Genomic DNA, 22,209 nt, shown 5'->3' with positions numbered 1-22,209 from the left:
GCTCTGCTGAGGCTGCACCATCAGGTACATCATGCCTTCTCTCTCTTAGCCCTGTGTTTATGTGTCTGGCCTATCAACAGCCTTGTTGCTCCCCGGCCATGCTGGATGCTGCTGATTGACATGAAAATTAAGCAGCACCGTGCTCCAAGTGGTTCCCAGCACAGAACCATTCCAAGGATACCAAGGAGGTCTCCAAGAACAGGGGTCTGTTTTCTGCCAGAGGCTGTGATCCCGTTAGGGGCTGTTCACACTGCTGCATTGCTTGTGTGGTGCTCACCAAGAGCACAGCAGGTTTTGGCTCTAGCTGAGCCACAGAAATAGCCCATGTTTCAGGAGAATCTTCTCTGTGGCCTGGGTGATACAGCAGGGAGAAGGCAGCAGAAGAAATCTCCTCTGAGGGCCTCCTTGGCCTTGGTGTAGCATGAGTGGAGGAGGGTTGTTCTCTGCTTGTGCAGCTGGGCAGTGTAAAGATGTGATTTGACGTGATTTGTCTTGGCATGACAGCGCTGCAGGGCTTCAGCTGTGCAAGGCGTGGGTGCTGCCAGGGGGAAAGGCAGGTGTGCCAAAGGATGTGCCCAAAGGCATCCCAAGGGATGGGCACTGTGATGCAGGATCCACCTCCAGGGTCTGGCTGGTGCTGGGAGGGAGGGAAAAGAGGCAAGAGTTCAACATTGTTTATTTGTAGAGTTCAATGTCATTTATTTCCACATGGTTTGTTTCAGGATCTTCTGCCTTACCACCCTAATGCATCTCTCGAATAACTCTCATTATTAAACTGTGTCAATCACACAGGATCCAAGATCATCTTATTTCCTGTCAATATCAAGCTGTTACAGCCCAAATTACATAAAGGAATTGACACTTCAGGAATCAGATCATGAAATCCTTGTAACAGGCGAACACTGTTTGCATTCAGGTCGTGTCTCTGAAGTTCTAACATTGATTTTAAATTCTGCAGCCCTTGCCTCCTGCTTGGCCTGGCAGGATGAGGTGCTGAGGCTGATGAAAACCCCCACTGGAGATACAAACAGCAGCATGAGTGCCTGGGAAGAGAAGGGACGCAGCCTTCTGGAGGAGGGTGAGAGAGGGCTGGCACAGGAGTAGAAGACCCTGTTCTCGGCAAATGACATCAAAACACAGAGCAAAAGTGACTTTCCTTCACACACTTTAAATGAGAACACACTTTAAATGTCCTGTGTGAGCACAGGGAAAGGACATCAGTAGTGCACACCTTCCTGAATCACAGAAACCCTTCTAATCACAAATTTTATTCAGGAAGGTTTTCCATAACACCTTTGATAATGGAAAGTTGCTCACCTGAACACTGGCAAGCATCCATTCTCTCCAGAACTTTGCAAATGGTAATAAGGTGGCTTTTAGGGAGAGGTTGTGGGGTGGGTTTTTTTTTCCCTTCTTTTCTTGTTTTCTCTCAGGGAGAAACTGCTTGTGCAGCAACCAAAGTAGTCACTAGTGTTCAGTCCGCTACACTTCCTGAGGCCAGCCATTAATAGGACATTTGGCTGCACAACAGATGATCTGAATGCTCTTATTTGAAGGGCAAATAGTCATGATTATCTTTTTGTAGACACCAAGAATATTTTAAAGAATTTTAGTCTGTCTTCTGTGTAACGCAGAATAAAGGATATACAAAATGTAGGATCCCTGTAGGTACAAAATTGTTCTTTTATGTTTTAACACTATTATACTTAGACTTCACCTTGTTTTCCCTTTTCTAATTTTTTTTACTGTTTTTGTTCTCTTAGCTAGTATCAAGAGAGGATATATTGCTGCAAGTAAAATAAAAGCTTTTATCTAGGACTTCTCCATGCTCTAAAATTACAGTTTTGTAAGCCCAAGTAATGGTGAGGTAAGGGACTCAAACCATCAGTTAATGAGCAGTTCTTCATTAAACTCACTGCAGGAAGAGCATAAACTTCATTTGGCTTTCCTGTCCTTCACAGATGAGGCCTTGAAATTCCCTTTTGAATAAGTTTTCATTTTCTGTTAGTCTAAGTTCCCGTGGCCGTGTTTTTAAATTCTTGGTATCAGAGTTGACATAGAAAAATGAACACGATTTCATGGTTGCATTTTATAGCTCACACAATTTATATGTGACAAAAAGAAGCGGGCAATGGAACAAAGTCAAGCTGGAGACTGGTAACATCAGTCCTGTTTAACATCTTCATTCATGGTCTGGATGATGGGGCAGAGTTTGTCCTCAGCGAGGATGCCAATGACACCAGACTGGGAGGAGAGGCTGGTATGCCAGAGCTGTGTTGCCAGGCTGAACATGGGTCAGCAAAGTGTCCTTGTGTCAAAGGCTGGCAGGACTCGGGGCTGCACCCAGAGGGTGATGCCAGCAGGTCAAGGGAGGAGATTCCTTGCTCAAGCACTGGAGAGGCCACACTTGAAGCACTGGGTCCAGTTCTGGGCTCCCAAGCACTAAAGAGACACAGACATACTGGAGGGAGTCCAAAGGACATCCAGAGGTTTCTTCCAGCCTCAGCCATCCTGGGATTCCATGATTAAGTTGCATGTTATGAACAATAATGGCGATTTTTTGAGATACACACTGCCTCTGCTCCAATATTCTTCCAAAGTGGATAAAAACGAAATCTTCTTGCTGTAATTGTCACTACTGTATGAGAGTTTTTAAGAAATAATAGCAGAGAGGTTTCTTGAGGTCCTCATAGTCATAGAATAGTAACAACATAGAATATCCTGAGTTAGAAGGGACCCACCAGGATCTCTTCAATAGTCACACCATGTGCCCAAGAATATTGTCCAGATGCTTCTTGTACTCTGACAGGCTTGGGGCTGTGACCACACCCCTGGGAGCCTGTCCTTTTACTGCTGAAGCCACCTGCCACAGGGAAGGCCCTGGTTCAAATCCACCTTGTGATCAGCTCTGCAAAGAGCAGAATTCTCACTAACGGATTTATGCCTTTGAACTCCAGCCCAGCTGCATCCCTGTGACCATCTCAGTGGAGTGGAAGCTGTGGATTGTCTTTGCATGCCTTATCCTTCTGACAGCTGTGGTCCTACGCTGCTCTTTTAACATCTGGAGGCAAAACTGGGCACAGCTCAGTTTGAAGCTGCAGTGCCACTGTTACACTGTGTGTGTTACTGCTGTGATGCTCCCATCCAGGAAAGAGGGAAGCACAGAGGGAGCGGATCTGCTCCATGAGTCACTTGGCAGGTTCCTGCGGGCCAGGCGAAACATGGGGGTTTAGCTACGAGCTGCTTTTATGGGAAATATGGAATGTGACTGTTGCTTGGCTTGGAAGCTCCTCCAGTGACTCGTGTCCTAGTTCACCCAGGAGTGCGTGAGCCGCTAAACACTCCCTAGAAAGTGAGGCTGGAATGTTTCATGCCTTTTTGGTCAGGTGTTTGTCAGCCACAGAGCTTGCTAAATCTGTCTTTGTTGCCGTGGGCATCCAGTTGTTTCTCTTTCTTCCTCCTGCCCCTTCTTATTAACATTTTCATAAGGTTTCATTTTTTTCCCCTAAGAGAGTTTATAAGAAATGAGTGAAAGCTTATGTTGCCATTTTTCATCTATTTATTTTGGCTGTTTGTTTTTGCTCTGCTTTGGAGAGACTGTGGTGCATAAATAAGCTATGACCTGTCACCCCAAAGGGAGAGAATGGTAGTCTGTGCATGGAAAATCTTCTCTAGTGTTCCTCTTGTAATTTCAGTAATGACATCATAGTAAACGTTCAGACATTTTCCTGGAAGAAAGTTTGGTGTACTTCCTTTTAATCATGCAAGGTGTATGTGCTCATACCTTCACAGTAAACCTGAGACCAATTTGGAACGCGTATCTTTAAGTCCTTCAAGGTCTGTATCATACCCCGTTGAAACAACTAATTAAGGTTTAATTTCACTGTAGTTTTCAGATACGAGGCAATTGCTGTCTCCTGCCCTGCTGATAAGGGCTGCAGCAACAAAGACTAACACTCCAAGTGCTAATTTAAAGACAGAAAAAGGAAGTGAATGTGAAAGATTTCCTCATTTGAAATGAAACAATTATAAAACTACAGTGTCTTTCCTGCTGTGACAACCAATGGTAAAAAAAAATAAATGAGAGATATCCTTAATCTATAGGCTTCACTGTCATTTAGGAGTGAAATATTTTTTGTGGATTTTATGGGGGGGGGGGGTTTATAGATGTTTCATTTTTTTTCCTTTTTGTGTGTGTGTGTTTTGAGGTGTTTTTTTCCCTTGCTTAGGCTAAGGGAGGTAAACTAGCGGTAGAGGCAACGGATACAAAAGCAAAAATTTCCCCGCGCTGCCCAGCTGGTTATTTTAGCTCTCACCTGTGAGCACCCTTCACTGCAGAAGGAATGCCTTTGAGAAGCCACGTATAAATGCTTCCACGAGCAGCTCTGCAGCAGAGGCTCAGCTATCAGGTTTCCAGAACCTGCAGTTAAGCAGGATGTCTGGTGTGAGAGGATTCCATGACACAGATCACTATCGGTGAGAAGCTCAGCCCGAAATCACTTATTTCATTTCACACAAGAGGGGGAGTGGAGGCAGGGCTAGAAATGAAGTAAAGCACTCTAGCTAAATTCAGCAAATTCAAACGGGAGCAACTTGCTGACTTCACCAGAGGCTGGCTGCTGATTACAGTATTTGAACTAGATTTCCCCAAATGCATAACACAATGGCTCCTTAGAGTCCTAAGTCAGGATTGTACTAATTAAGACTACATGTCTGAATATGCAGATGTACACACCAATATAGTCAAAATTTGAATTTGTTCTATTATTTTGGCTTTCCTTATTTACATTTCTTTAGGGAGGGGTGGAGAAAGTAAAAATAAAAGATTAAAAAAAAAAGCTGAAAGGGAGGAGAGCCATAAATTACATGCATAACATGTCAGGCACCTGTAGACACCCTCATGACACATCCTAAGTTAAAGGAAGCAAAGTTTTGGAGGTTTGACAACATAAATAAGAAGAATTATCACAGTTTCAACATCAGGTGTTTCCGGTGCTTCCCCAATGATCTTTATAGTATTAGCACCTTCTTGTCCCACTAGTAAAATATTTTCTTACATGAGGTTTTATTGCAAGATCACACTGAAAAGGAGTGGAAAACTGCCTGCATGGGGATGCAATCAAACAGCAGGTAAAAATTCTGAGTCCAGACGCTCAGCCCAGGCCTCCATCTACTCTCCTTGGACATCACCTGCAAGTCAAGGGGAGCTGGTCAGCACATGTGGTGGATTCATCTCACCCTAACACATGCTGAAGCAGAGCAAACACATGAGCTGCTCCATAACTATGCCCACTTTTCACTTTCTTTCAGCTACAGAAAGCACATGGTGTGTATCTCAGCTGGGGACACCTTAAGTGATATGAGATAAATCCCACCCATGGTGTCCATCAAATGCTCACTGAACCAGAGAGATGTGCTTTGCATCCTCTTATCCCATTAATTTCTAGCAGATTGTAGGTGTTGTTTGTGATAGTAGAGTATAAAACATCTTTAGGCACATATGTGACTTAAATTGACAGTGTTCTTTTAATGTTTGTTTTGGAATAGGCTTATTCACAGTCTGCTGTGCTCCACACAGTGGATGAAAGGCAGGAGCTGAAAACCCTACAATTATTTACAGTATAGCAAAATATTGTCTCTCTGCCCTAAGTTAAAAACATTAGGGAAAGAAAAAGAATCGGGGTGGGGGGGTGAGGGGGAGAGTGGGTGGAGAATAACAAGAAGAATGAAAAGATCCCAAGACAAATTGTGTTTATGGAAACTGAACTCTGCCACTTTGGCCTCAACACTCTCAGCAATGCAGTTCAAGGTCCTGTGCCTCTCTGACACCTTCTTGCTGGATTTGGAGATCCTGTTCTAGAGGAGGGTGGCTGTGACCAAGCACTGGTGGGGACCTGCCAGGATCTCCAGCCTTCTGCAAAAGCAAATGCTTGGCTGTTCCCAGTGACCACACTGCTGGACACTCTGGGAAGGACAGTGGATATCAAGCACCAGGTCCTTGGTATGTTAAATCTGTGCTCTGAGTTTCCCTTTCGGTGTGAGGTCTGTGCAGGCTCAGAGACACCCTTGGCTTTGTGCAACACATGAGGTTTTAAATGAGAGCCTGGCCTCAGCTGAGTCTATTTGGGAATCCTTGAAGAAACAGTCCTGGTAAGGTTATCTTGTGGCAGGAGGGAATCCCTGCTTGTCCTGGTGAACGCACCCCTTTGGGATGCATCATGCTGTGCATTCTTCAGGAAGATATGACTGCTTCCTCTCTTTGAAGTTAATATATTATTTTACTTGGTAGAAGGAAGGACTGCAGCTCAGACTGTGGCCAGACAGAATCACAGACTGGCTTGGGTTGGAAGAGACCTTAAAGATCCCCTTAAAGTTTTGTCACCTCTGCCATGGACAAGGGACACCTTTGGCTAGACCAGATTACTGAGAACTGCATCCAGTCTGGTCTTGAACACTTCCAGGGATGGGGCATCCACAAATTCCCTGGGTGATCTATTCCAGTACCTCACCACCCTCACAGTAAAGATTTTCTTCCTAATATCTAATCTAAACCTACCCTTCTTCAGTTTAAAACCATTCCCCTTTGTCCCATCACTGCACACCTTCATGAGAAATCCCTCTCCACTTTTCTTGCAATTCCCCTGGAGTTTAAAAGAAAAACACTGTTTCAAACTAAAGTAGGTATGAAATGTAAACAGGATGCCCAGCAACTTTAGTCATACCTCGGCCAGGAATTTTCACCTGTAAGTGTTACATTAAAAGTTTATAGGAGCTTGCACGTGGGAGCTGGGAAGGAGAGGAGCTTGGGGAATTAGGTCTGAAATTGGAGCGGTGTCATTCCAGGAGGATCCCCACATTTGGGCTGCCAGGAGAGGATGAGTTTTGTGTCAGTGTCTTGGGTTGCAAAGCAAGATATAACCAAAAGTATGTATTCTATTATCATCTGTTGAAACCAGCTGGGGAGGTGTTTTTTCTCTTCTGAGACCAATTTCTCTTGATTCTGAGGGGAAGGGGGTGGGTGTCTTCAGTTAATGGGCCAGCTATTAAAACCAGGTGGGGCAGTGTTCTTTATCTCTTCCCATCCTCCCTCCAGGTGGATATCTGCTGTTAATGGGCCATTAAGGCTCACTGCATAAAGTTACATCATCTCATTGGGAGATGCTCCACCCAGGTGGTAGAGCCAACCATTTCTACCTGGACAAAACTTGAGATTCAGAAGAGCAGGACAGCCTTTTTGCACTGGATTTCCAGAGGAAGACTGGACCCATCTTGTCAGCACTGGGCCCTTCTACAGGATCATCTCTACTCCAACAGAACCACATCTGTTACTCCAGGAGGACTTAACTGGACTGCTACCAACACCCTGACCTGAAGCAGCTCTCTCTCTTAATGCACTATTACACTGACCAACAAGGTGTCAGGTTGTATTCTGTCAGTGTTCTTTTCTTTTTTATTAGTTTGCTTTTTTGTACTACTACATTCTTGTTTTTAATATTCCTAGTAAAGAACTGTTATTCCTACTCCCATGTCTTTTCCTGAAAGCCCCTTAATTTCAAAATTATAATAATTTGGAGGGAGCGGGTTTACATTCTCCATTGCAAGGGAAGCTCTGGCTTTCCCTGGCAGACACCTGTCTTTCCAAACTAAGACAGTCTGGCTGCCTCCTGTTCTCCCACAAAAAGTGTTGGAGTCCAAGGCATTCCTTTGGCTGCCCTGGAGGGTCAGAGACCTGGACAGGGGGGTCTGGGACCCTGGCACAGAGCCCAGAGAGACACTGGCTTTGATCTCAGTCCATGGGAGAGGCTTCCAACACTGAGAGATGAATTACAGGCCACAGGAGTGTGAAAAATAGTAGTTTAGCTTATCACAGGGTGAAAAAGCAGTAAATCTAGGTTTCTAGCATTGACGTGAATGGGGGCAAGATGGAGAATTTGGGGCGTTGTCTCCTGCTTCTTCTTTCTTCTTCCCTCACTCCATTTCAGCAGTGACGTTGGCACAAAGTAGTCTAAGAAGATTGGGTCAAAGCAGAGATGACCTGTTTAGTATAAGTGATAGGCATTGGCAAGTAATGATAAATAAAGAATACGTAGCAATTAGTATAAAAGATAACGACAGCCCCATTCAGGAGGAGTCGAGGAGTCGCCAGATGCCCAAGCAGCTGCACAGACCTTTGTGGGGCACTGAGAGAATTGTAAGATAAGAAACAATAAACGAAGCATGCAACCTTGAAAAATCAGGACCTGAAGACTCCGTCTCTTTTTTTTTTGCATTTGGCTCAGAGCTTTGCAGAGGGCAAAAGACTCTAAAACCACCTGAATCTCGGGGAAAGCCCCCGACAGTGGGGGCAGTGGGGCAGTGGGGCTTCCCCACCACCACCACAGCCTACCCAGCTGCCAGCACAGCCCTGCCAGTGCAACACACAGGCACACCAAGGGACATGTTGCACACATTGCACATGCTGCAGATAGGTGGGAAACCAAAGGCATCCCTGCAGAGGCTGCTGAAAGCTTTCCATATCTGGAGTTTGGTGGTCACCAAAATGAGATGGTTTCAAGGAAGAATAAATATCAACAGCTTGTTTGTCACACTCATGGTCATATGAAAGACATCAGTCTCAGCCAAAAATATTGTGTACGCTTCTGAACAGGGAAAAACACCCTTATATTTCCTAAGGGGGGGGGTAGGGGGTGGGGGTGGGAAGAGGTGTCAGAGCAATCAATTCACACAAATCAGAGTTTTTAATTTCCATTCCAACCATACCTTTGTATACGTGTGTGCATTCTAGTTAGCCCGAACTGCAATACAAAGACACTTTGAACCTCAGAAAATAGAGTTCTAGTTACATAATTACAAGAAGACTGCATTTTCACAGTTTCAAAAATTCCCTATCACCTTTCTGAGCAAATATTTGTATTGAAACCTATAATTTGGATGTAAATGAATAGGAATTTGCTGACAGGAAATATTAAATTTGCAGTCAGCCATAATGCAAAGCTTAGCTGTAACACATTGTTCTGGTATTCATATATTAGAGACCAGTATTTGACCTTCCTTCGAATCTTGGCAAATCACACCTTTAGTCAGGCATTGAAGGAGGGGAGTAAGATAGGAAAAGCACACTCCATGCCTTCTTCTCCAATTTATAACCAAGCTTGTATTTTAGAATAATAGATTTAATCTAGAAGCTAAAGTGTATCTGAAGCCCTAACTGCCTATTAAGATTAATTTAAACCAAACAGATAATTTTTAAAACTCTAATTTCACCATTACAAAAAAAATCCATGCAACCACTCCATAAATAAATACAAATTTGCCCTGGCATCATCTGAAAGAGTCCCTCCCCGAGGCTGGCTTCTTGTCACAGCCAAATGCTTAATAGGTTGTGGCTGGAAAATCCCAGGGAAAGCTGGAGATTTTTATGAGATGAGCACTGATTGTGCAGGAGCCTGCAGCTATTGCTGACCTGTCTCTTTCACAGAAAGAGGATTATTACACAAAAGAGTGCTAGAGATACTGTATGAAAAATACATTTTAATTTCCTTCTCAACAAGAGAGGATGGAGAGAAGGGAAATGGGAACAGGCAGAGGAACTACTTCTGCAAGTGTTCTAGGGGGGTATTCCTTTAATATTATTATTATTATTATTATTGGTGTTATTTGGAAAGTTCTTTAGAGGGTCTTTTACGGATGCACGTGAACAGATCCCTGGTCCCAGAGTCTTCTTTTATTTCTTCCGAATATATAAAGCTGGTCTTTTGCATACATATACCCACACATCCTCCCATAAGCATATATATATTTTTCTGGCTTTTCCCCATTGTTTCCCTTCTGCTACTCTCTCCTCACCTATCAGAGAGGTTGAACTAAACACACTACTTGTCTTGCTAATTACAGTGCACATGGAGGGGCGTCCGCCTGGGCTCTTCTCTTAATTGTCGGCTGTCACGGGGGGACGGTTCTTGCGTTTGATGTCAGGAGCTGTCTGCTTCCCACCGCACAGCGGAGCGGGAATGCAGTGCCTTGGCCTCGATATCTTTGTTCAGCGCTCTCTCCTTTCGCTCTGCTGCCCGTCTCTCACGGAGAGCCGCACTCACCTGGCGATGCGGCTGCTTCTGCTCTGCCCTTCCCAGCCCCGGGTCCCTCCCCAGGTCCCCCTCCATCCTCCCATCCTCCTCCCGCCCGGCGCTGATGCTGCGCTTCCAGCGGCTTCTTCACCTGTATCCATGACAACCCGGGTGACATCAGCACCAGGGCTCAACACCACCGCCAGGACTCCAAAGCAATTAAACGCTGATAACGCCTTTTTAATTGCAGCCGAAATGTTTCTGGTAACGCAAAAAAAAAAAAAAAAAAAAAAAAAGGGGTGGGGGGGGTATGGGTGGAGGAAAATCCCTCGTTCCTTGCTGACTGTCTTTGCAGTCACAACCCACGCTGTCCCCAGGCACCACAACGGCCTCGGCTGCTGTCAGAAATATCCTTTCCTGTCCCTGGAGCAGTCGCCGGCATCCTCAGCATCACTGTGACCTGCCGCAAGTGTTGGGGTGGCCACTGGAGTCCGATGTGCTGTGGAGAGGAGCAGAAGGGTGACACCCCTGCTGCCCCAATTCGCGTTCAGTTAGGCAGGGAAGCTCTCCTCAGGCCAAACTCCGCCCTCACCTCTCACAAAGGGGCTGAGCAAGACCCTGGGCACGGAGCAACCTTGCCTCTGCCAGAGTGATGCTGTAGCAGGTTAAAAAAATAGACGGGTGCTGGGATGTCACCTCTGTCCTCTTGCGGGAGGCTCCATAGACACACAGGTACAACCTGAGTTATACTTGCCTGTCTCTTCTTCCCAGGATTAGCTCAGGGAGAGCTGCCCAGAGCAGGACAGCCCCCAGAGGGACTCTGCTGGACTGCCCCCAGAGGGCTGCAGTGCTGAGAGAGCAGAGCAGGGCAGAGCTGCTGCCATCGGAGCACACAAGAGCAGCCCCAATGCCTCATTCTCCCCTGCGTGGGCAACTTCTTAAACAGAGAAATTTCCTAGGCACAGAGCAAGGAGAAAAAATAACTTCCACCTAATCAGATTTGTGTAGGAGCAGCCCCCCTGACTCTCCTGATGGCGATTGGTATTAACAATGTAGGTCAGGTCAGCCCGACAGCCAGAGGCTCTCGGCAGCAGCCTCTGGCAGTGGGGAGCAATCACATCCCTCAACGTCATCCCCTACTTCAAAGCCTTCTCCTCAGCTTCCCCTCTCACACCAAGCCAGAGAGCTTGGGGCTCTCTCTGCACCTTTGGGGACACCCTTTACCCAATGCCTGGGGCCTGGGGAGCAGACACATCCCTTACCTGCTCCTCACTTCTCCAAAGCCCTCGGGGAGGGACTCTTTTGCACCAAATAGGCTTTTCTGCAAAGGGAAGGGCACATAATCTCATCACCTGGCAGCTCTGAGAGCTTTGGGCTACAGAGAACCTATTTGTCAGTCTTTCATCCCACCAGACACATTTTAGCTTCAGCTCTTTGTCAGCAATTCAGGCAACAAATTCACTCCTCATAAAAAAAAGTCATTCATGCTCAGTGGTGTTACTCTGTATCAGGTAAGCTTCAGACTATCCTGGTTCCTAATCCTCTCAGGGAGCAGGTCTTCAATATCCTACAGAACCCTCTTTCCCTGGGAAGAGGGCATGTGAAGCTGCCCGTCCCAAGGATGAGGTGAGATTGAATGCAGGGAGCAAAACTGCCTTGGCATCTGAGGAGGGAGGTCTGGGCTCATTATCAAAACTCTCAGAAGACATAAATCTTACAGTCCTCATCTGGGAGGTGAAACCTGCTTGTTGGACAAGGTTGCCCTTGTGCTGTGACATGCAACAAACATCTCATGGGAAAGAAAATGGAGAGAATCATACAAGAAAGAAAGGAAGGAGAAAAGGCAGAAGCTTGGGTGAGAAATACGAAGACAGACCAAAGAAGAGGAGAAAAAATTACAATGGAAAAAATGTGTCCAGCTACACTTGGGGAGAAAGCAAGCAGGGGAAAATAGTAAACTTTGAATCTGGTCTTCAGGGCTTCCCTCTTGCAGTGGGAAGTTCTGTGTGAGGACCTGGTATCTCTGGTATCGCACCTCAGATTATATGGGAGGACCAGACAATTAAATCAGTTTAGTTATATCAACTGCCCTACTCACCTTTAAGAAATTTAATGGTTACAGCCACTGCTAGGGATGCTGTTGCAATGTTATTTCATGGTTTGGAGTAGATATTGTCATTTATCTCTGTAAGGGCCTGGTCATCTATCACTGCTATGTGGCACCATGGCTTGGAGTTAGATTACTGACAAAGTTGTTGAAACATTTATTTTTATAATAATGGACAAATTTTTGCATAAAGAAAAGCAGCTGATTCGTATTAAGATCTTTGATGTTAATCCATGTGGATTTGTATTCGTTTTCTGCTATCTTATTTGTGTGAGCTCCTTTCTCCTGTTAGGAGTGTTACTGCACTTCTTGGCTGACAGTGGCCTTTTAGCTGAACCATGAACCAATTTAAATTGAGTATTGGACTAGTTCCCCTTTGTGCTCCATAGTCCTATAAATTGGAGAAGGTGTTGGGGAAGACTATTATGGACAAAATAAATGTTTAAATCCTTAGCTGGCTTGACACTTTCTCTGTAAATGTTATTCCAACACCTTATTTCTGAATTTACAAAAATAAGTAAAACAGTAGAACAGTATCCACCCACGGCTACAGATGTTGCTGGCAATTTTTGAAGTGTACTGAGGGAGGACCATCAGCTAGACTGGGCAATAATATATATGCCCAGTAAAAAGTCAGAAGGAAATATCAAAAAGAAGATTTTATTTTTTAATGTTCTCATATTCTGGGAAAACCCAGCACAGCATCCCCAACTTGTGATGCACCACAGGTGCTAGCTGAATGACTGAGGATGGAATGACTGGATGGAATCTTAATTGGAAAAGACCTGTGCTTGCTTAGTTTTAGCTGGAGAGAGGGAAGGATGCCACTCTTTTAGTCCTGGAGGCAGGAGAAGAGGGCCAGTGTGGATTCAGGCTCCTGTGAGATGAGTGGAGACTTGTTTTGAAGGGCAGCTGTGAAGAAGAAGGTGACTTGAGGAGACCTGAGGGCTCCATGCTTTTCCTTAGGCTGAGGTGGAAGGGAAGACAGCCAGCTCCCCTACAGAAAAGCTCCTCTCTGTGAGCTGCTTGCTCAGTATCTTCCCTTCTGTCACCTGAGGAAACTTTCACCTCAGATCCACCCAGGAGAGGCCCTAAGCAGAGCTTCAGCTGCTGCTGGAGCTGGCAGGATGAAGGCTGAACCTGCCATGCAGCTTCCAGCTCAGATCCTACCCCCAAATTTTGTGTTTTGTTGGTTTTTTTCCAGCCGTCAGGGCCTTCAGCACCACGCGAAGGAGCAGCTCTGTCCCTGGGTAACTGCACTGCCCGAATCACAGCAACCTTCTTGCAGTGCCAGCTTCCCTAATCTCCCTGTTTTCCAGCTACTGCTAAAGTTCAGGGTAAAACTGTGAATGGCTTCCACGGGGAACAGGGGTGACAGCGCTGGGTGTCACATTATCACCTCACTACAGGCATCTGAAAATATCCTTCCCTCTAGCCACCCCCCCCGGCTCTCGCTAGCTCAGTTTGTCAGGGGTCTTAGGGAAATATATTTCCAGAGAGACAGAATAAAGATTTCAAAAGAGTGGCTCTCACCCCCCAGGCTTCCGTCCAAGCTTTATTCTCGATGTGATGTTCCAGGAGGCCGAGGAGAGAGAGAGCGAACCAGGAAGAAGCAGGCGTTTATCTAGTTTTGGGCCAAGGAAAGATATTGGCCCTGAGCCGATAGGGTCAGGAGTAAGTATGATAGGGAAAAAGGGTTAAACTACATGACACAGGCTTCAGGGGGACTCTGAGGAGAAAAAACATTGCTCAGAGGAACACAACAGGCATCCAGGGTGCCGTCCTGCAGCGTACACCCACTGCATTTAGAGCAGCTGGATTCTGTGTGCTCACGCTGTCTCGTGGCATCCCTTCTGCCTTTCAGCCTGTGAAACCCTGCGAATTTCCATCAGCAGAAAGGTTGGCTGGAACCTAGGAGTTGTTCTAGGCAGGAAATGGCAGCGAGTGTGAGCTTAGAAATCCACCGGAGCCTTCATGTGAATCCTGCAGAGCCATGCCGGGAGTTGATAAAAAACGAATGTCTAAAATTAATTCCCAAATGAAAAAGTGAGCATCCAAATTAACAGACTGACTTCGGGAGTCGTTGCCTTCTCAGTCCGTATGGAACAGAGACAATCTGTTTATGCGGTACAAGATGGGTCCAGAAATCCAGTTTTTGGTGTCCAAATCTGAAAATCTCATTTTAAAATGTATTTAGGTGTCTTTGTACACTCAGAAATCTATTCAAGGTGATGCTAACTTGAGCTGCTACAGGGCTGAGAGTGAAATCAAAGCAGCAGATGTCTTTGCTACATTTCCACCACAGCTCACCAGTCCTTCCTGGCCCATCAGCAGAAGAAAGATGGTAGAATAAAGAGAATGGCAGCTGGGCACGTTGAGTTTCCATATGTGTCACCTGCCCCACATGCCATACTCCAGGCCCATCCTCACTCCTGGAAATCCCAGACGGCCTCAAGCAGCTGATTTAAATCCCACCTTGGATGCTGTGTACTTCTGGCCTGGCTGCTCGACTGACCATCCTGGCATAGAAATGGGAGAGGACTTTGTGCTTTCAGAGCTACATTTGATTTAAGGAGCGTTTCTGCAGAGGACTCACAGGATGGATGCCTCCGGTATTTCCTCACAGCGCATTTCAGCCCCCATTCCCACTCAGCCCCAAGCTGGACCACCCCGTGGGGCCACAGAGACACCCTGGGCCCTCTGACAAAGTACCAGTCACAGAGGTGGGGCACGCAGGCAACCAAAAACACTCCAGCTTTTGTTTTTGCATCGTTTCCTTCAGATGGAGACATGGATTGAGAGATTAACTAGCCCCGGTAATGGCCATGCCTGTCGCATTCGACTGCTGGGAATTAGCTTGTCATTCTGTGCCTGCTTTACAAATGGAGGGAAAATGGTCTAGCCTCCATTCAGCTGTGCCACTTCTCACCCCAGAATTGCCTTTGCAGCTCGTGTTTGAGCTGCAAGCATATATTTTCCTCTTTCCTCATTACACTCCCAGCTCTCTCAAATATTAAATGGCAGGTGCTTAGAATAAAACATATTATTCTGACAAACATTTTCATCATGAGCTAAATTGGCACATACTAACTGCTTTAAAATACGTACTGAGTAATTGAATACAGCAGTACAGGTTACCGTGCAGACGTCTGTCTCTAATAGTTTACGATTACACACATTTCCCTCCTAAAGGGAGAGACGGTTCCACAAGTAGGGAAAAAAAAAAAACCAAAAAGAGGAAAAAGAACAGAGAGCCCTCATGCCACCCCCATAGGATATTCTTAAAAAAACCAGATGGTTGTATTTTGCAGGAGCTTTTGAAGAAAACTTTAAAGTACTATGCAAATTTTTGCCATTGCTTTTTTTGGTTTGCATATTTCTCCTCAGTTTCCTTCTCTATCACACACGATTGCAAATCTGTTTCAACCTATAAATATCTTTCTTCTTGCAAGCAAAGAGCTTTGTAACAGCAAGATACATGTTCCAGAGATGGGGGGGAAGGAGGAAATCATTGTCATTACTCTTTATCTTTTAGGAAATTCTAGATTGTTACGCTCAGTTCTTTACATTTGGTTAACACGTCAGATCAAAACCATAATCTCTGCCCCAAGGAATTTACAGGCTCAAAGGGACACCTTCAAACTGTAAATTACATTCTTGTCTGAAATGGCTTTACCCATCGCTTTGACAGGTAGCGCTTTTTGCCAGGGGGGGAAAAAGCAAAGGGAAAGTGCGTTTCTCCATTTTTGCACCCTGGATTGCAGCTCCCTGTGCACAGCGGGCTCTGCTGCCCTGCCCTTCCTCTGCTGCGTGCTAGGCATGAAGGTGTCACCCCTCCATCTTCCTCCTCAGCTGTGCCCCTGGGCTTGTCCTGCCTTGTCAGGGTACCTGAGGCTCTCTGCCCTAAAGAGTGCACCCGTGGCAGAGGTGTCCTTGGCTCAGGCTCAGCAGTTGTTCGAGACAGGGAACAGAGAAATGCCAGGGATGCCACAACCTCCTGCAAGTCTCTGCACAGCACAAAACCTGCTTTCAAGCGGCCTTTCCTGAAGGCAGCACTTCCCATCACTTTCTCTCCCAGTTAAGCTTAGTGGTGATTTATATAAATAGCTGGAACACATGGTTCCAGACCCCTTCCATGGGTGTGCTGAATGAAACGTGCTCCGAGTCTCACCAGGCTCTGTGCTACCTTGCTGAAGGGATGGTCTTTGCTGGCTGTGTCTGCTCCAGCAGTGTCACCCAGGGTGACCTGGGTACCTCATAATCCATAATGAACACCTCAAAGAGTGTGCTGCTTTTTCATCCAGTCCGTCTACTTCCCCAAATTCTTGGGAAAAGGTGACCGGTGCACATGCCTGACCCTTTCCTACTGTGGGGGTGAGAAACACCCCAGGCCCATACACAGAGACAAGAGCTTGGAACCACTGCTGGGCTCTGTACACTGAGCGTACCAGCACTGCCACATGCTCACGGAGGTAAGAGGAACGCTTCTAGGTGAGCTTCAGAGCTGGACTCAACAATCCTTTTGGGTTCCTTCCAACTCAGAATAGTCTGTGATTCTTTGTCCTGGGGACCATCCACCTCTGCTGGCAGCAAGCCTTGCCACATAGCATTGGGGTTGGAAGAGCAGCCCCAAACCCTTCATTTCTCTCCCTCCTGGGTACCAGAACTGCTCTGCTTCACCTTTGGGAAAGCTGCCCTTGAGCATGAATCCAGCTCCTCCAGGACCACTGCAGACTGTGACCATGCTTTCCTGAAACAAAAACAACCAGCACCATTTGTAAGGAATGGTGCTGGCAATAAATATCTCTGCTTTTCCCAGGCTTTTGTTTTATCTGTTGAATACCTGTTAGATAAAGCAAATCAGACCTATTAAAGCTTTGCTTTATCTTTGTATATTGGCAAATGCTGTTGAATCCCACATTAGTTTCTAACTGTGAAAACAATTTTGGTTTTGGTTTTCTGTTTAACAAAATAATCAGCCAGTAACAGCACGTACTGGAGTGGTGCTGTTCTGTAATTTAGCAGTGCTAAACAGAATTCAGAAGCTGTTGGTGCAGCCTTTTGCAATGGGTGACTTAGTACTTTAAAGCTTTTTCTGCAACTCCTTTGCATAAGGAAAAACAGGAAATGGCAGTGACATATCAGAACCTGCATTTCGCTGCAAACTGCTTAAGTTAAGGGCCACTGGAGTGTGACTAATTGCCAGATATTACTATGCCAGGTCTGTCATGTCAAGGTAGAATAAATTAGATGTCCATCATCACAGGATGAGCTATAGACTCATTAGAAAGTACTGTCTCAGTGTGACGGCCATAAGAGTGTAGGACACGTTTAGCTTGGCTTGTTTCTTCCTCCCAGCGTGTAAACAACCCATGCCTGCTTTCCTCTAGAAAGGATAATTATTCTTAGATGACAAACATGGGCTTTTTCCTAGCCTGGGACAGTGTTTGTAGCACAAGTAATTGACATTAATAAAACCTTTCTTTGTCAATATTTTAACCTTATTAAGGTGCCTTCAGTATTGATGATGGGTCAGGCTGCTCTGTCCCATGCCTTCAGGTATCTTTCAATCTGTATAAATCTTGATGCTGTATATTGAGGATGATCTTGTCAGACCCAAAATGCTGGCAGTGTTTGAGATCTAACCTATCAGCAGATGTAACCTATAAGCTGAGCCTCTGCACAGTGCTGTTAAAACTTGTTCAATCCGCTTTCTACAAGGCTCCTGAGAAGGAGCCATCCCTTTCACACTTCAGAGCTCCCTGTTGTGTCAAAAAGCAACAAGTGAGAGCAGTGTTTGCAGTCCATAAAAAGATCCTTGGCTTATTGGTTGTTTGACAGTCCTTTAGATCAAGTGGCCACTTGTGAGGACATCTTACAGCCACGTGATCCACACTTTTCTGTAGGCATTTACCAGACTACTGAGCCTAACTCTAGATATGGAACTGGCTTGATATTTGCAGAGCACCCATGAAGATAAGAGGAATGAAAAGAGGTTGACAGTGATGAAAACTGGGTACCATGCTCAGGTATCCATACCTGGAGAACATTATTAACAAGGTGACTGTTCTGGCAACAAATAGTCAGGTGAGATTGTATGCAACATTCACATCCAGGAGAGGAAAATTCAGGCTGTAGCTTGGACAGAATTTTGACCAAGCATGTGGTTTTCAGAGAGAATTTTCTCCTTACATAAGGATTAAAGAAATCATCATCATCAGAGTACAAGACTGTTTATCTGTCCTGAACTGGCACATGCTGAGGAAAAAATGTACAGGGTCAATTGATCTTCATTCCCTGGGGTATAAGTTGGTACAGCTCCAGTGAAGTCCGTGATTTTTCACTTGTTGAGGAAAACCCTGTGGCAGCTAGTCAGTGATGGTGAACACCCATCCAACTCAGCATAACCAGTAATGCCCATAGCAATGAATGTTACCTTTGCAAATCTGTGATATGCTTGTAGGTGCTCCCAAAAAAACAGGACACAAAAAATATAGCCTTCCTTTTTTTATTGTGTGTGAAGGTGGAAATAAAATAGTCAGCCTCACGGCATACGTTGTTCCAAAATAGCCTGTTACAATTCAATTGAGATTAAACAATTCAATTGAGTGGAATATGAAGCTGACCATATAGGACAGTAGGGTTTTCTGATGTCTTTCAGAATGGGCTGAAGAATAGGCCATAGAGAATAACTGCATCTTCATGTACAGGCTTTTATACTTTTTCTGATGTCCACAGAGGCCATCACTTGGTCTCTGCCCATTGACATCAAGCTAGTCCTAGGAGTGATGTGTTAAATCTGTCTAAGAAAAGGACAATAGAAATGGCAGTTAACATTACTGAGGGGAAATTCAATTTGGCTTGGAGCAGAAGAAGCATCCTGACCAGGCCAGATGAACTATTATAAGTGCAGTTAAAGATATATTGCTGGAGTTACAGCTGTATCAGAAAAGGAAGGAATTTTCTTCTGTCAGGAATTAGAAGGTCTTTCAGAGGGCAAACAGCTTGCTTTAAGCCACTCAACAAGAAGTGCTGGACTCAGAACTGAACTCACAAGTATTTCCTTGGAGTTGGTCATTAAGACCTTACAGTCTGTCTTGCCAGTGGATGAGTTGATAATTAATATTCCTGTTACTGGAAGATTTAAAGACTAAGCACTGTGTTAACTGGAATATTTAAAGACTAAGGATTAAGCACTGTGAAAGGAAACATGAACAAGCTAATTTTTATCTTCATAGCCTAATACAAACTTTAAATTACTCTATACTTTGATTTAGATTTCTATCAGTTCCCTCTGGAGCTGATTTACCTCACCATCCTCTGCTCTGTGTTGTCCCGGACACCTTCTGAATAAAATTGCGAAGGCTTGACTGAGAAACACCAGGATCTAGTGCTACATCAAGTGTCTGAAATCATCCATTTGGCTTTCACTACTGCTGTGGAAGTCACACATCTGGATGCTGTCATAACTGCTGGACCTTCGCAGATGTTTTGGATACAGCTGTTTAGGATACAGATGTTTTGGTGGCAGAACTGAGTCCCTATTGTAGTGTAATTGCCAAATCCTCTCCTCAGCTCCAGCCCACAAACTCTTGTCTTTGTCTCAGCCACTTTTCTGTGCCTGGAAGTCTTCTGGGTCCAGTGCCTTGTCAACCTGTGCAACTTCTTACTGCCTAATTATCTGTTCCAGCGTAATTATGAAACCTTTTAACATTTTTATTTCTCTCCAAGGAAAATAGATCTCAATCACTAGAAAATGACCTTCATCTTCTATTGCAAACAATGAAACAAAAATCTTTCTGAGTGGTATCTGTTCCATCTGTACTTTTACATTGTCATGCCTTGAAGTCTCATTAGTTGCTGGAAATTTCTTGGGGCTTTAAAGAATTTCTTTGTGTTTATCTTGATTTTCTTGGCAATGTCTGTACTGTTTATAAATTTAATTTAACTGCCTTTATCAACTCCATCCTTGCCTCCCCTCCTCTGCTGCATTCAGAATAATCCCAGCAATTGTTGTCGTAAATCATTTGAAGATCCTTTATTCATTTACTTCGGTCTCCTGAAGTCTCCAGTGGTTCAGGCAAACTCAGTGCATTTCATTCCTTGGCAGGATTGTTCTATTTTCCATCCTGTGAGGAGGAATGAAGGAGCTCCTCACAGGTGCAGAGAAGCCTTACAAGGTGAAACTGGGAGCGGTGTTCCCTGCCCATCACATGGAAAGCACGGAGAGAGGTTGTCAGACTGCAGGGGAAGCCACACAGCAAGGAGTGCCAGCAGGGAGAGGTGGCTTTACCATGTCCTTTGCCTGACTGCTCCCAGATGCAACTTTCTGAGCAGCTCACTGCTTGATTTTTTTATCTTTTAGTATTAGATGGAGGAGAAATGTGCTCAAAATGAGGTAAGGCAAGGGTGCAGTCCTGCAGTCAGGGGCATTATTTTATATTCCTCGGCTGTAGCTTCTTTACTATCAGTTTAAACATTCTTCTTTCAGCACCTGCCCCAGTGATTTTCAGGGAAACTTGCTGTTTCTTTAACAAGTCTGGGTAAAACTGCAGGCTCCCCTGGATTTCAGGACGTGTGTGTCCTCTTTGCGTGGCAACAAAGAGCCCTGAGGTTGTTTGCAGGACCGGGTGTTCCTTGGGATTGCAGGCCATATTATCACTTGAGCCAAATCTATCTGTTATTCTTGTAGAAGTGACCCTTAAAATTCAACTGTTTTGACTTTCCTCTTAGGTTTTCACTTTTATGTAACGCCCATGCCTTCCTACTATTATTCACCTTTATTCTGTATATCCTCTCCTTGAGTAATTTCCTAATTCTCTGCAGTTACAAAGTCTTCCACATTTATGTTCTTGCTCTTTATGTCTACCCTCTAGCTTTTACCATCACTATATTACACTGAATTGTTGGGTTAATGGCTGTTTCCCTTGGTAAGCAGGAAAAGAAATAATTAAGGGTTTGGGTGATGTATTGGAAAAGAGTTACGATTCTAGATAGGTCCTGAACTGAAACTAAAACCTTAAATGTAATTTGCCTTTTCATTTTTCAAGGTTTTATTCTGTCCTTCCTTTGAAATACTCAAATGGTGTTCTTAAGAGAAGTCCCTGGTAAGCTCCTCTGTCCTAGTCAGGAACTCTCCCAAGAAAGCAGCTCAGGAAATTCCTGTGCATTCTTTGAGTCAGACTTGCAAAGAGGAAAATGTGCTGCGAGGACACCTGATTTAACCTCTCTGCAAACCCTGTGCTATCAATGCCAGGTAATCTCCAAGTGGTTTAATTGTAAAACTGTGAAGAAAAAAAGAAAAGTCTTTTAGCATTTTTTCCTTGATGATGTTCTGGCATTGTGGTCTATTGTATCTAAAGAGGTTTCAGAATGTTATTTCTCACAGTGGTCATGCGTGAGTCTATGTGTGCGGATTTTCCTCTAGAACCCAGTTCCAGTTACACTGGGTCCATCTCCAAAATGCTAACACCTTACCAGGGCAAGGTTTACTGGTTCCTTCTGTAGCTATTGAAAACACAACTACAGAGTTTCCCACTGACTGACTGATGGACCCAGTGCTGCAGCTGTTTATTCCTATTTCGAAAACTTAGACGGCAGGAAAGATTTCATCAGACGTCCTGGATGTGAATAAATTCACTCATTTTACCAGACACTCTGATGCTGGGGTTCTGTACACATGCAATTCTAAACTTGCTGCTTCATCTGATTAATTTCTTCTGAATTTCTTCACAGGTAATTCCCAATAAATACTGTACTATTTACATCTTAGGATTTTAAACACACCCTGGAAGCCTGGAAACTCCACTTTCTCCTGTGGAGGTAGGAGTCTGTGACCAAAGGAAAGAAACACTCGAGATTAAAAATAAAGATTCCAGTTTCACAAAATAATTTGGCTGCAGAACCTGCATATTTCTGTCAAGTCTGCAGTACTACTTGTGCTTCTTTCTCTTTGCTTTTTAAATCAAGTTTGTTGAGGGGAGCAAAGGGAGGATATAGTATCTCAAAAATCCTATTTTCTTGAAACAGTTCAAAGTA

The sequence above is a fragment of the Hirundo rustica genome, chromosome 2 (assembly GCF_015227805.2).
Source record: "Hirundo rustica isolate bHirRus1 chromosome 2, bHirRus1.pri.v3, whole genome shotgun sequence".
Taxonomy (NCBI): domain Eukaryota; kingdom Metazoa; phylum Chordata; class Aves; order Passeriformes; family Hirundinidae; genus Hirundo; species Hirundo rustica.
Note: the sequence above shows the minus strand (reverse complement) of the source record.